Source organism: Chanodichthys erythropterus, chromosome 9 (genome assembly GCF_024489055.1).
Source record: "Chanodichthys erythropterus isolate Z2021 chromosome 9, ASM2448905v1, whole genome shotgun sequence".
NCBI lineage: Eukaryota > Metazoa > Chordata > Actinopteri > Cypriniformes > Xenocyprididae > Chanodichthys > Chanodichthys erythropterus.
Genome location: NC_090229.1, coordinates 12,841,173 through 12,855,923, shown reverse-complemented (window position 1 = coordinate 12,855,923; position 14,751 = coordinate 12,841,173). Strand labels below are relative to the sequence as shown.

Sequence of the window (14,751 nt, the reverse complement as noted above, 5' to 3'; positions counted from 1 at the left end):
TAAAATCCTTATTCGTCAATGACCCATATACAGTATATATACCCAGATATATATACTAACTATTGCTTCGGTCAGCAGAAATTGTATTAGACTGTTTTTAAAAACTACAACATATGAAACACATGACAAATTAACCCAATGTAACAACGTGACCACTTTGACATTTATGAAAATTAAGCCAAGGTTAATTTATATAAATGTATCCCAGTGCAGTTTTATCGTGTTCACTTGTTCACTCAAGAGCTATTACAAAAAATATAGATTCGAAATTTAGCTTGGAGGATCTTTAGGTCAGTTTTAAACTAAATACACTGCAAAACAACAACAAATGAAAAAACTCAACATCTGTGCAATAAAACAGTTACTGATACAGTCGCAACTGTTACCGTGTACTGTTAACAGGAAAAAAAAAAGGCATACTGCAAACCATACACTTCTTTAATATGCAAGTCTGTTTGTACCTGCGTGACTTGAACCAGCGTTTTCTTTTCTTGCCTTTTAGTGAGTTTATATCAAGCTGGCAGCCGTTCCAAGCAAAAGTACTAAGAAAGTAAGAAAGAGGAGAACCGCCTGGAGATTCCCTAGCCATGGTGTCCTGATGAAACTGACAGCTTGACTAACCTCAAATAAGAGAGCTCCAGCTTTGTGTGAGGAAAATGTCCACGTCACTACTCTGACTTCATCCCATAATCCAATAACACCTGTCTGGCCTTCTTGCATTCAACTGCCAAGTCAGAAACACAAGCTTCAGTGCTGGTAAACTGTACATGAAACTATGTCACCAGAAAGCAATCAGCTTTGAAAAATAGATTATAGTTTTGTAAACCTGTAAAAACAATTGTATGTACTGTATGTTGTCCTTTGTCCTTTAAGCATGCAGTAATTATTCTGACTAGTGTGGTTTGGGATTAACTTAATTTTCAGCAAGAGACGAGAAAGTGCTTGTTGCACAAGACACAGCTAAATGTCTAAAAAATATTTTAACAAATTACATTGTTTTGCTAACACATTCTGAAATGGCTAAGCTAAAATCAAAACATTTTTTTCTTGCACTCAGTTTTCAAACTTAGAGCAAATGCCTCAAAAAGCACATTCAAATGAAATTCTGTGTTATGAAATTCACTCATTCAGCTCAGTTACAGGGCCATAAACATTTAATATTTGATATTTAAATTTATATAAAAAATTAAAAAAGTTCTGTGGTGGTATTTGTTTCTTTTTAGTGCTTTGAAAGAAAATAAAAACTAAAGGACCTTTTGCCTTAAAATCGTTGACCCTAACCGTGGATTACAGACCTGTGAGCAATGCAGTTCATTCACATATTAAGTTTTATAACCTCAGGTAGTGTCTGTTATACGCTGGCGACATAGGTAAGAGCAATTATGGGTAAGCTATGATATGTACAGTACCGGTCAAAAGTTTGAAACATTACTAATTTTAATGTTTTTAAAAGCAGTCTCTTATGCTTATCAAGCTTGCATTTATTTGATCAAAAATACATAAAAACAGTAATATTGTGAAATGTTATTACAATTTGAATATACTTTAATATATAATTTATTTCTCTGATGAAAACTGTATTTTCATCTGCCATTACTCTAGTCTTCAATGTCACATGATCCTTCAGAAATCATTCTAATATACTGATTTGATACTAGTTATTATCAGTGTTGGAAACAGTTGTGCTGCTTAATATTTTTTTGGAACCTGTCATAATTTCTTCAGGATTCACTGATGAATAAAAAGTAACAGCATTTATTCAAATCAGAAACCTTTTCTAACAATATAAATCTTTACTTTCACTTTTTATCAATTTAACACATCCTTGCTGAATAAAAGTATTAATTTATTTTAAAAAAAAGACCTTTGACTGACCTCAAACTTTTGAACAGTAGTGTATATTGTATTGTTACAAAAGATTTCTAAAAGAATGCTATTCTTTTTTTTTTTTTTACTTTTACACACACACACACACACACACACACACACACACACACACACACACACACACACACACACACACACACACACACACACACACACACACACACGTTTGTTTTTGTGAATTGTGGGGACTTTCCATAGGCCGCAATGCATTTTATAGTGTACAAACCGTACTTTCTATCCCCTACCCCTACCCCTAACCATCACAGGAAACTGTGCACACCTTTATTTTCTCACAAAAACATCATTTAGTATTTTTATTAATTAATTTACATTGTGGGGACTGGTGGCTGGTCCCCATGATGTAGGTGAACTCAGGTTTATATTACATCGTGGGGACATTTGGTCGATGTAATATAAACAAAAGCACACACACACACACACACACACACCGGACACTTTACATCTGTTTAACTGCCCGTTCACTCAAATATCTGAGCAAATATCAGGCTGGTCTGAGTATTTGAGAAACTCTTGATCTACTGGGATTTTCACACACAACCATCTCTAGGGTTTACAGAGAATGGGCCAAAAAAGAGAAAATATCCAGTGAGCGACAGTTCTGTGGGTGCCTTGTTGATGCCAGAGGTCAAAGGAGAATTGATAGAAAGGTAACAGTAACTCAAATAACCACTTGGTCTGCAGAAGAGCATCTCTGAATGCACAACACATCAAACATTGAAGCAGATGGACTACAGCAGCAGAAGACACACCAGGAGCCACTCCTGTTGGGAACAGGAAACTGAGGCAACAATTCACACGGGCTCAAAATTGGACATTAGAAGATTGGAAAAACGTTGCCTGGTCAGATGGTTCTCGATTTCTGCTGCAACATTCAGATGGCAGGGTCAGAAATTGCCATAAACAACATGAAAGCAATGGTTCAGGCTGGTGGTGTAATGATGATAATACTTTATTGTCCCTCTTAAGGGACATTTGTTTTGGGCAATACAAATAAGCTACATAACAAGATACCTGCATCAGTAACAATCAGACAGTCGTGTCTTTTGCACTAGAGTTTAACAATCTTATGGCCAAAGGAACATGCATGCAGTAGCGCTGACCAGATGGAAGTGATGGTAATGGTGTAGGGGATATTTTCTTAGCACACTTTGGGCCCCTTAGTACCAATTTGAGCATCGTTTAAACACAGCCTACCTAAATATTGTTGCTGGCCATGTCCACCCCTTAATGACTTCTGATGGCTACTTCCAGCAGGATAACATGCCATGTCACAATGCCAGCATGCCAGTTTAAATCTTCAACTTCTTCTTAACATGCCAGTTCAAATCTTCTCAAACTGGTTTCTTGAACATGACAATGAGTTCCCTATACTCAAATGGCCTAACAGTCACCAGATCTCAATCCAATAGAGCACCTTAGAGCAAGGTGTACCTAATAAAGTGCTCAGGACACGATACTGGGTTCACGATACGATACGCATCACAATATTTTGAACAAAAATTAAAAAATTAAATTGAAATTCAAATAACAGATTCATTTAAAAAATATTAACAAATTTCAATAACTGTACATACAAGATCACATTTCATGGTTTAATAAAAACCTTCTGTATTCAAATTAACAACTGAATAGGTCTGTCTGTCACTGAAAAAAAATGTTAAATTTATCACAAACTTAGAATTAAGAAGCCTAAGACAGAACTTCTTAAAGCAAAGCATCGCAAGCATATTTTGCTTTTCCGTGAGCACAGCTGTTCCAGTGGCACTGCGGTGAAAGAAAGCCACGATTTTTCTCACACGATCAAGCAAGCAACTGACGCGAGAAACATTTATACCTGCTTGCGACGCAAGATTCGATGTGTGCGCGAAACACACTGCCACCTCCATGTTGTATGCATTGTCAGTAACAACAGCAGTACTATGAGGAGCCCTTTCAAGCTCCTATTGTATAGCCACTTCGGCTATGTTTGTTCCAGTGTGTGATTAAAAAAAGTGGTCGAGTCTGAAGCATGAAACTTCTCATTATCCACTCCGTGTTAATAACATGCACCGTGACTGTAATATAGCTTTGACAAGTGTCAAAGTCGAACTCATGTTGCCCTACTAATGTTCAGTTCAAGCGATTTATGCAACTGCGATGAAAGCACACGCATATATCGTAAAAGTATCGCCACCACTCTACGATACATATCGTAACATTTTTGCATTGTGAAATATCGTATTGCGATATATCATTACACCCCTAATATTATTTCAGCATTTAATTTAATTACCTCTTTTCAAGCCAGGAGAACTTTCCATGCTGTCCGTCTAAGAGTACTACACTGATACCAGATGGCAAGTGTCTGATAATGTACTGCTGCATCTCCACGTGCATTCATCTCCATATCACACTCCCACTCGCCTACAACCAATTATTGATAAAAATAAATCATCAGGAGTTGATCTAAGAAAAACAAATCTATTTTAAAAGTGTTGAACATGCTCTAAATACGATGAATGTGTTAAACCACCGACTCATAATCACTTGGATGAAATAAAACCATGCACAGACAGACGCAACATTAGTTGGCCGATGCCGGAAAAATAATCTGAATGGGTCTGTGCCACTATTCTGGGAAAAAATACAGTTAGATAAAAATAACTTGATTTTCTTTCTTCATCTGCAAACTTTATCACGTTATCTGACATGTCCTTTACCTGTCCATTCTAAGTTTGTGTTTTAATGGTAGTGTGTGTGTGATATAGTGTGTTTGAGAGGGTGTGTGTGTGCTTTATTGGCATTAGCATAAGGCACATATCTGATAGCGATTCTCTGTTGCCGAGCATTTGTCTTAGGCCCAATACACACTGACCTACTCTTTTACACTCACACACATACACACATTCAAATTTCTCTCAATGTGTACTGTTGTTAATGACACTCACCTGCTCATTGTTGGACTGTGCAAATGTCAAAACAATGACATTATAATGTATTTAGTAGTATACTACTAATATGAATCTTTTTAAAAGGAATACACATTTGTTATGTAAGTTCCCTTAATATCTGACATTTGCACAGCACAGGTCATGACTGCCACTCAATTCAACCTATTTATTGCCATTTATCTAGCAGAGCTACAGATAAAATAGGTTAATCGGTGGCAAAAAGCATTAAATGATCTTTAAGGAAATCAATGGGCTCACCAGCTGGTTATCACATCCTATTATTATTAACCATAGTCTAAAAAAAAAAAAAAATTAAAATCTAGTAACAAGCTGAAGCATAATCATAGACCATAAGCATTCACATAATATGTGATCCAAACTGAGTCCAAAAGTGATTGTCTTATTACATTTAAACCACACCTTAAAACTAATCTTTTTAAATCAACTTTTCTTGATTAATTTTATTAAAACATTAAAACAGATGTTGCTTTGATTGTATTGCTGTCTTGTATTTTATGAGTCCTTGAGTGTTTTGAAAGGCACCTCTAAATAAAATACATTATTATTAATATTACAAACAGTCAAAACACTACAAAATATGAATTCTTTCCACATAAGTCCCCAGGGAATCATTTTTCAAGGACGACAAAAGCTAAACATCTTCCAAATTATGACCCAGTCCTAAATCGAATTACAAAAACGTAGCAGCTGACTGTTCTGACACACATCACACACATAAAGCTTTACCATTTCCTCCTGGGCTTGATGTCAATAGGTTTGTTGATGGCATACGGCGAGCCATTGATGCAAGCGCTACGGAAACGGGCAATCCTCTCCAGAGAACAAAGTTCTGAGTTTGCTGGCAAACTCATTGTTGACTTACAATCAAAGCTGAACAGGACAGGTCAGTTTGACCAGTTTTCAGTACTGTGAGGATAAATGAGAGTGAAGAGACTGAGTGAGGACTGGAGGATGTGCAGAAAGGAAGAGGAGGGAAAAAGAGAGAGAGAGAGAGAGAGAGCAGGAGGTGGGTGAACAAGAAGCAGGTAGGTGCTGAAATCATTGGCGAAATCAGTAAGCTCAATCAGCCATTAATAAACTTTAATGAAGACCAACCAGAGTCAGCATGTGAGTGTGTAAGTGTGCAAAATCCCACACGCACCTTTCGTGGAATTCTCCTGATCTGCTCCAATCATACTTATATTGATTCTGTGCCATTTTTAAAAAGCTTTTATGTTCCGACTCTCTGCCCTTAATCAGACAGATGGGGCTGACGCACATCAAGAACATAGTCTCGCAAACGAGAAGATGCCACAGACACTATATTTCTACTTACAGCCAATTTAACCTACGGTGCAGTGGAACAGCTTTGGCCTGCTAATGTAGTCTTTCATGTGTACTACACCTAATGTCTTGTAATACACTGTATGTACTAGTTCATTTATTCATTCTGTGTTACATGATGGGTATGTGGTCAGAAATCTGTTTAGCGTTTGCTTGTGCATTAAACTGTGCAACTCATTAGTGATGCTATTACTATCACTCATGGGTTAGTGGTTCATTTTAAATCTTAATTCAACCCCAAATTATTAATCTTTGGTATTTAACTCACACCATACCATAATGATTCCTCATATTTTATTGCCTTCTGTGACTTTTCTAAGCAATCAGACTTATGATTTTCTCCTAGCAGATAATAAAACAGGTGCAAATCCCACAGACCAGGGGTCTTCAACCAAGGACCCTTTGGTGGCCCCCAAAATACATTAAATAAATAATCATTATTGAAGAATAGAAATGCACTAAAATATATTCAGAAAACCTTAGCAACTGCATAGAAGTTCCTCATTGTGCTCAACCACCAGTGACAGTTTCTTCAGAAGATAGTTGCTAATGTTGTATGAGAATAGCAAAATTAAGAACTTGCAGCACAGATGACCACTGAATAATCCCCTATATTAGACCTTTAAGGATATGAGTGATAATAGTGAAACTAAACACAACTGACAGAGCAGTGCATTTATATTTTAGATTAGAACATGTCCCTCTCTTAAATCTCTATGACTAAAAATTCTACTTTGTCCACTAGATGGCAGCAAACTAACAGATTAAGGTAACTTGCAAGTGTTCAAGGTTTGTTTGGTTAGCCACTGTGGGGAGATGCCATAACCAGTAATGGACTAAGTACTCACATCAAGTACTTGAATGATTAGAAATGAAAATATTACTCCAGAAAAAGTATTAACTCATTTTCCATTTTACTTAAGTAAAAGTACAAAAGTAGGCTAAGTGATTTTTAACGTACTTAAGTATTAAAAGTAAAAAATACTTATTGATGAATGTTTATTTTGTAATTTTATATATATTTACTAGCCAGCACTAGTCAGTATGGAAGATTAGTGGATGCAAATAAATATGTACTGAACTGCAAGTAAGAAAATTAAAGTGTTATATTTCAGTTCTCTTTTTTTATTTTTTTTTTTACCTGAAACTTGAGACGGTGAGGCGCACATGTCCACATTCAAGCATTACAGTGGGCCTAAACTGCTCGCCCTTTAACAAACAACTGGCAGTTGTGACCAAAATATGATTTTTATTAACAATAATCAATGCTAAAATTCTGTGTTTATAACTTACTTTTTGCGTCATCGGTCACACGTGCACTCAAGCTCAGAGGATCTCCTGGTTCTTGGCTCATTTTGAGTCAAACTTGTGAATTCAGTTTCACTAGAGACTCGCTCTGAATGGATCATTCAATCAGTAAGTTGTTGACTCAAGAACAGCTGCAATTCGCAAATGAATCATTTGGTGAGATTTGTGGTTTAACATGTTCATTGAAAAGAATTTCTTCAGTTCAAAATAAGTAGGAATGACATGTTTTTAGGAAATGAAGTGGAGTAAAAAGAACAATATTTTAGAACAGCGGTTTCCAAACTCGGTCCTGGAGGGCCACTGTCCTGCAGAGTTTAGCTCCAACCCAAATTAAACACACCTGATCTAAACACTGCAGGACAGTGGTCTTCCAGGACCAGGTTTGGAAACCCCTGCTTTAGAATGTAGTGAAGTAAAAGTAAAAGTAAAAATACTCCAGTAAAGTACAGATACTTAAAAAATGTACTTAGGTACAGTCCACCACTGGCCATAACTATACTATTTTAGGGGCAAACAGCATCTTTCTCCATTGGCAGCCATTGCTGCATTTTAGGACTTTTTTATATATAAATGCAAATATTTTATTATATAAAAGAAATTTTACCAGTTAAACATGGTGAGGTTGTGTTATATGTGAATTCTGTCTACTATATAATGAAGACAGATTGTAATTGAAAGCTTTTCTTGTTCTCAGTCAATTAAAAGTATGTGCCTATACTAAAACTGCTAAAGAAAACCCTTGCCACTATAACAACACGTACGATTAATAAACCTCCTTAAATTAAATCATTATCTAATACCAAAAGCCCAGATGATTTCACCAGCTCCACATGAAAAACATACACGATCAACTAATATCCTACAATATACACTATTAGCCAAAAGACACAACTGAATTTGAAAGGTCCCTATTTTTGTTTTGGGAGTCCCCAACAGGTTTAAAAGCATGCAAGGTCAAAAAGCATTTTAATTGTCTTATAATCTGCATTTATTTTTTACCTTATTTGCACAACGATTAATTTTAACGAACCCCTCGTTTGCGTGAGGCTAATCTAAGGTGATTGGTCAGATGACTTCTGCTGGTTAACACGGAGTAGAATACAGTGCTTGCATCACTTACATTGTTTATAATAATAATGGTGCTCTGCTTTGTTCTAAAAATAAAGACTTTCTGTTAGCAACCTAGCTCACAGCTCGGTGGTAAACACCCAAACAGTCATGGTATAAGCGTTAGCCCAACGCAGAAATGTATTGATAAAGCACTGCAGTTGTACACCAATGTATTGATCTATTATTTATCATAACTCCAGTAACAACAAAAAACATTTGACACATTTCTAGACAATTGCGAGCGAACACATATTGCTGTTAGCTGGTTAGCCGGAGACCTACAAGCTGCGCTGAGCGTACACAACACATATAAGGGTTTCAGTCCAGTAGCATTACTCAGGCCATTGAACTGAAACTCAGAACCATGTGGATGCTACACACTGGATTTTAGTCCTTGCTAAATGCATATTTGTCTAGAAGATATTTATTTTTTATTTTTTTACTTGAGGACATAATAGACTTGTGCTGTTTCAGTTGGATTGCACATCAGAACAGGTGAGTCTTTTTGTTTAGGGGCAGTTTTATATCTTGGCTCCTTAAAAACTTAACTATTTTAAATTATTTTCTCTGTGAGAATTATAATTACATTCTTTCCAACAAAACATTCAGTCTGTCAAACGTGGCAACAATTAATCGTACTTACAGGTTGTGATTCGGAGAAGGAAAACTGGGTACTGACCCATCCTTCAATAACAACCGGCCTGCGAATCCCTTGTTGAACACATTTAGGTTGAAGAAGCAGTCGTCAGTAAAATGACGGGAACACACAGCACAAGGTCCGGGTTTCAAGATTTCCCTGGCATCTGGGCGCGCAATAAGTGAGTGGACAATATGCTAATGTTTCATTGTGACGGCGCAATGAAACAGCTTGGGATTCGTTTTTACAAGCGACTCGTTTAATTGACTCAGAGTCGACTCTTACTTTTGAGAGACAACTTATATACGGTGCACTTTCAGATTTACAACTGCACAGGATGTTTTCATTCATTTAGAGCTGTGTTATACACTACATGAAAGGTAATTTTCAAAAATCCATAATAGGGGCACTTTAATGATCAAAAACACCTTTTGATCTAAAAGCTTATTCTTAAAAGCTTGATAATAGTTCATTAGACAAATGTAAATAAATATTTTAATGGATTAATTATACCAGACAGTGCATAGCTGAAATGTAATAAATTGTGTAAATATATACACAATTTATTTATTAGAAAATAAATAAAAAAAGAAATAATAATTTTAACATATATTATATTATATAATTTCCTTTAGTTACCACTAGGGAGCACTCTATCACTAGCCATACATACTTTAACAAGGGTCTCTCACTCTGAGATTCTCATCACAACAGGAGGGCGAAAAAACGCAGTCACCGAGAAGGAAAAATGTGTCCAAGGCCAAAAACCTATTACCGCATGACACTTATGTAATGATCATGGTGTTTCATAGCAAAAATCTAATTTGCCACGGGGTACATGAATATACACATTTATTGAATGAGTTGCTCTGGAATGAGCTTCAGGCATCCAAGTGTAGCGAAAGCTCCATATTAACATGCGCATTTATCGTTCATTACCATCAAACGACAATCAAAGCTGCTAGTGATGAATATCCCTTTAAGCTCTGCCAAGTATAGCCTATAATAAACTCAGCTTATCCAGGTTAACCTGGCTGATAATATAATGCCATTGCAACTGCCCTTCCTGAAGACAAAGTGTACAGCTTTTTATGCAGACAGGGAGGTAGTTCCCATCATCCATCACTGTTCTTCAGAAGGCAAGAAAAAGCCACGCTATCTCTCACTGTCAGCAAGCATCAATGACGTCTTGTCTACCTGGCAGCAATACTGTTCTCCAGACTCCTGGAAGCAGTGCCTAACGTTATCTTGAACCTATTTACTCAAGATGTGACAAAGATCTGGTCATGATTTCTGTATCTGTATGAATCATTCAGCAATGGTCAGGGACAGGAACTCCCTCTGGAGTATCTAAATAACTCACTTAAAGGCACAGAGGTAGCATCGTAACCTCACTTACTCAACGTTTGCTGATAAACTCTCACTTTTTAGTGGCATTGTAGCCAAACACCCAAATTTACAGTTGACACAGTAGAGCTTTTAAGGTGATGTGTGCAGTTTTTGTACCACTACACTAAAAACAAAAAATAAAGCCTTTGTAGTGTATAAAAAAAATACTTAAATCCATTAAATGGGTTTAATTTATTTATCTAGATGTCATTATTTAAATTACAATGTTGCCATGACAGAATCTGCCATCATTGTAACAATTACTCTGCCTATTTTTAATTAAGTAACTTTAAAGGCCTAGTCAAACCAATAACGATAACTATAATGATAACTTTAGTAGTGTTCACACAAATGCTCAACAACATTCTGTGAATATGCTAGTATAAGAGAGCACCGCAATTACGTTGTCTGTCACTTTAAATGCGTGAGCTCTTTAAAGTCAGGTGGATTCTGATTGGCTGTCAATGTATCATTCTTCAGCTGGAAAAAAATCATTCTGAAAGTGATTCCAACGACATCATTCCTCTGTGTCTTCATAACTGTGGTGGACTTATATTAAAGAATATTAAAACTTTTCAGTTATAGTTATCATAACAGTTATTGTACTTAGTGTGAACGGACCTTGAATCAGCTTTAAAGAGTTTTGCACATTGCAAATATAGTTTACTGTTGGGCAGAAACCTCATATCCATATTTTGTCTTTTTTTCATAAATGATTACTATTGGTCACCTATACGTCTGTCAGTAGGTTTTGCAAATATTTAACCAAAGTAAAGTATTAAAAAGAGCTTGACTAAACCTCGTAACTCCATGGGATCCTCTAATTGTCAGTAAAACGTCACAACTCCACCCCACCTCTATCGTGAATGAAGTGCCGTATTCAGTTTCGACCGTCTCTGCGTGCTTGCAAAGCAAGGGTAAATAAAGAACTGTTTGACATACATATAATGGTTAATGTTTTATGTATTTGAGGACCAGAGAACTGTGTCTGCCATTTGTCGTCGAGTCATAGCCAGTGTCTAAATTAGCCTGTGCGTAGCACTTCATCTTTTTTAACATGAGATTTTGTCCGAATGACAGAAAAAACTGAGCTTATAGCTACAATAAACTTTATAACCTTGCAGTGCTCTTACTGCCTTGAATGCGCCTGTTCTAATGATGGACAAAATGTGTATTTCCGAAATTCTTCAATTTGAAAACTCTATTTGAGCTTGATTTTGGTAAAAATGTTAATAATATAATGATACATGCAATTGTCTTACCATATATAAAGCAACAATATCAACTTTGACAACAGAGTGTTTAATTATTTAAAAAAAAAAATCAGATTATTTTTTCCATTTCCTGAAAAGTAGTGTTTTTGGAAATACAAGGTTTCTGCCAACAGCGAAGATATGCAAATTGTGTCCTTTATATGCATGGTTTTAAAATAACTGAATATTTTGTATATAATTAAAATGCATTGATTTAAAATGAATACATTTCAATACAGCTCATCTGCTGTTCTTGTTGATTTGACTTAAAAACTATCATAATAAAATATCTGCATTTAAGCACATAATACGTGTTTCTGAATTTCAAATAAGCCAATAATCAGGTAAATCGTTGCTTATTTTTCAGCATTATTTACTTAATCTAAGAATATTATTGCAAAATTAATGAATGTTTCCAAACACACCAATCACTTTTCAGTATGCAAATGTAAAAGTTAGTCCCACCCCAAACTCACACCATTGGTCGGGCCAGAAGTTTACATATTAGACTTCTAAAACCATTTCAGAACCAAAATGTACACTACAACATTAATCAGCCTACAAATGTCATACTGTACTTGGCTCTTCACATTAAGCTGCAACAGGAAAACATTTTTACATTTTAAAAAATTGCACATATCCCTTTTAAGCAATAAGCTTTCAATAAATAGCAAGTCTTTAGTTTGTTTGCAATGAAAAATACACTAGCCATCATCCCATGAATTAATTTAACCACCCAGCTAACAACTAGGTGTCTAAAGTTAATTTTCCAGCTGGCGCAACTCAATCTAATTTGTGTTCTCCACTGCCTCAATAGCTTTGTCTCGAAATACACAACTTTATCGGAAAAAAAAAATTGCTCATGCCCTCTGGGGATCCAAGTAATGCCCTGGCTTGTAGACTGTGCAATACCTCTGAAACATGATGGATTTCATGGCCTCCCGAGTGGAGCAGTGGGGTTAAACTGCTTTCTCCTCAGTCACCAGGTGTTCGCGCGGGCCGGTCGGGCTGCACATACACAGCCAGACTGTCGAGGAAGAGTGATCGGCTAATTAGCCTGTCTGCATGTGGCCAATTGTCGCACACCTGACTGGCTTATGACGTACCTCACAGTGCTGGCCTTTGGCCAAAGCTGTGTGGGGATCGGTTTACTCTGTAACCTGTGTGTGGTAGGATGTGATTTGTGCTGTGTATGAGGCCTCTTAGGCGACAGGCTCATTATAAGCAAAGAAACATTTCCCTTGACACTGCTATATACAAATTACTAGCACTTCCATGTCTATTACCAAGATTTAAATGAAATTTTATATATATATAAATTTACAAGGAGAAATTTAGAAAAAAGAATATAACAACAGCAACAATAATAAATAATTGAATGCTTTTTAACATATCTATGATATATCTATGATTATATATATATTATATATCTATGATTATATATATATTATATATCTATGATTATATATATATATATATATATATATATATAAAATAGTAATTATTAAATATTTTAAAGGTACCCTAGATTCAAAAATTGTCAAATAACAAGAGTTCAGTACATGGAAATGACATACAGTGAGTCTCAAACTCCATTGTTTCCTCCTTCTTATATAAATCTCATTTGTTTAAAAGACCTCCGAAGAACAGGCGAATCTCAGTTGGGGTGTACGCGCCCAATATTTGCATATGCCAGCCCATGTTCCCAACATTATGAAAGGCATTAGACAAGGGCAGAACGTCTGAATCTGTTCAGAGGTGAAATATCAGACTAGGTAAGCAAGCAAGGACAATTGCAAAAAATGGCAGATGGAGCAATAATAACTGACATGATTCATGATAACATGATATTTTTAGTGATATTTGTAAATTGTCTTTCTAAATGTTTTGTTAGCATGTTGCTAATGTACTGTTAAATGTGGTTAACGTTACCATAGTTTCTTACTGTATTCACGGAGACAAGAGCCGTCATTATTTTCATTTTTAAACACTTGCAGTCTCTATAATGCATAAACACAACTTAATTCTTTATAAATCTCTCCAACAATGTAGCATTAGCCGTTAGCCACGGAGCACAGCCTTAAACTCATTCAGAATCAATGTAAACATCAAATTAAACACTGTACTTACGCGATTAGACATGCTGCATGACAAACTCTTTGTAAAGATCCATTTTGAGGGTTATATTAGCTGTTTGAACTTGTTTTATGTTGTTTAAGGCAAGCGCGAGCTCTTGGGGCGTGGAGCACCAGATTTAAAGGGCCACACACCCTGAATCGGCTCATTTCTAATTATGCCCCAAAATAGACAGTTAAAAAAATTAATTAAAAAAAATCTATGTCGTATTTTGAGCTGAAACTTCACAGACACATTCAGGGGACACCTTAGACTTATATTACATCTTTTTTTTTAAAAAAGTTCTAGGGCACCTTTAACAAGTAAAATTCTCTTTAAAATGTCCATGGAAAAGAAAGCCATACAGCTTTAAATAAGTAAAATAAGAATTATTCCTTATTGTTATGCATAAAAGAACACACCTCGGTTTCACCTTGTGTGTCCAATGAGCTCAACATACTCTACTTTGATCAAATCCAGCAGCAGAGAATGAGATTCATATTTCACAACTGCTTGTAGTGGGTTTACGAACAAGACAGCTTGAATGCCATATGCGTCTGACCATGAACTCAACAAACAGATGAATTAATTATGGCAGGCACAGTTGAACTGAACCGTGCATGACAAAACAGACAGATGAAACAGTCACTAACTTCTGTCATAGTTCGATGAACATTCCTCCTTGGGAATTTTTGTGAGATAACAAGAATCTACAGGATCTGCTTTGTTTCATTAGTTTCAGCTTTTCAAGACAACA

At 35.9% G+C, this 14,751-nt stretch overlaps 1 protein-coding gene across 5 annotated transcripts in view; it reads right to left on the bottom strand.

Annotated features, from left to right (window-relative positions):
* The window catches only part of pde4d (phosphodiesterase 4D, cAMP-specific), a 133,031-nt gene that overhangs the window by 36,272 nt on the left and 82,008 nt on the right, over positions 1–14,751 (bottom strand). Inside the window, exon 1 of one of the 5 annotated variants that reach the window (XM_067394619.1) lies at positions 622–1,194. The exons of the other annotated variants lie outside the window; for them this stretch is intronic. The gene's annotated coding sequence lies outside the window, so the exon portion shown is untranslated. Of the gene's footprint in view, positions 1–621; positions 1,195–14,751 lie in introns of those variants that run through there. 5 annotated transcript variants of the gene reach the window in all.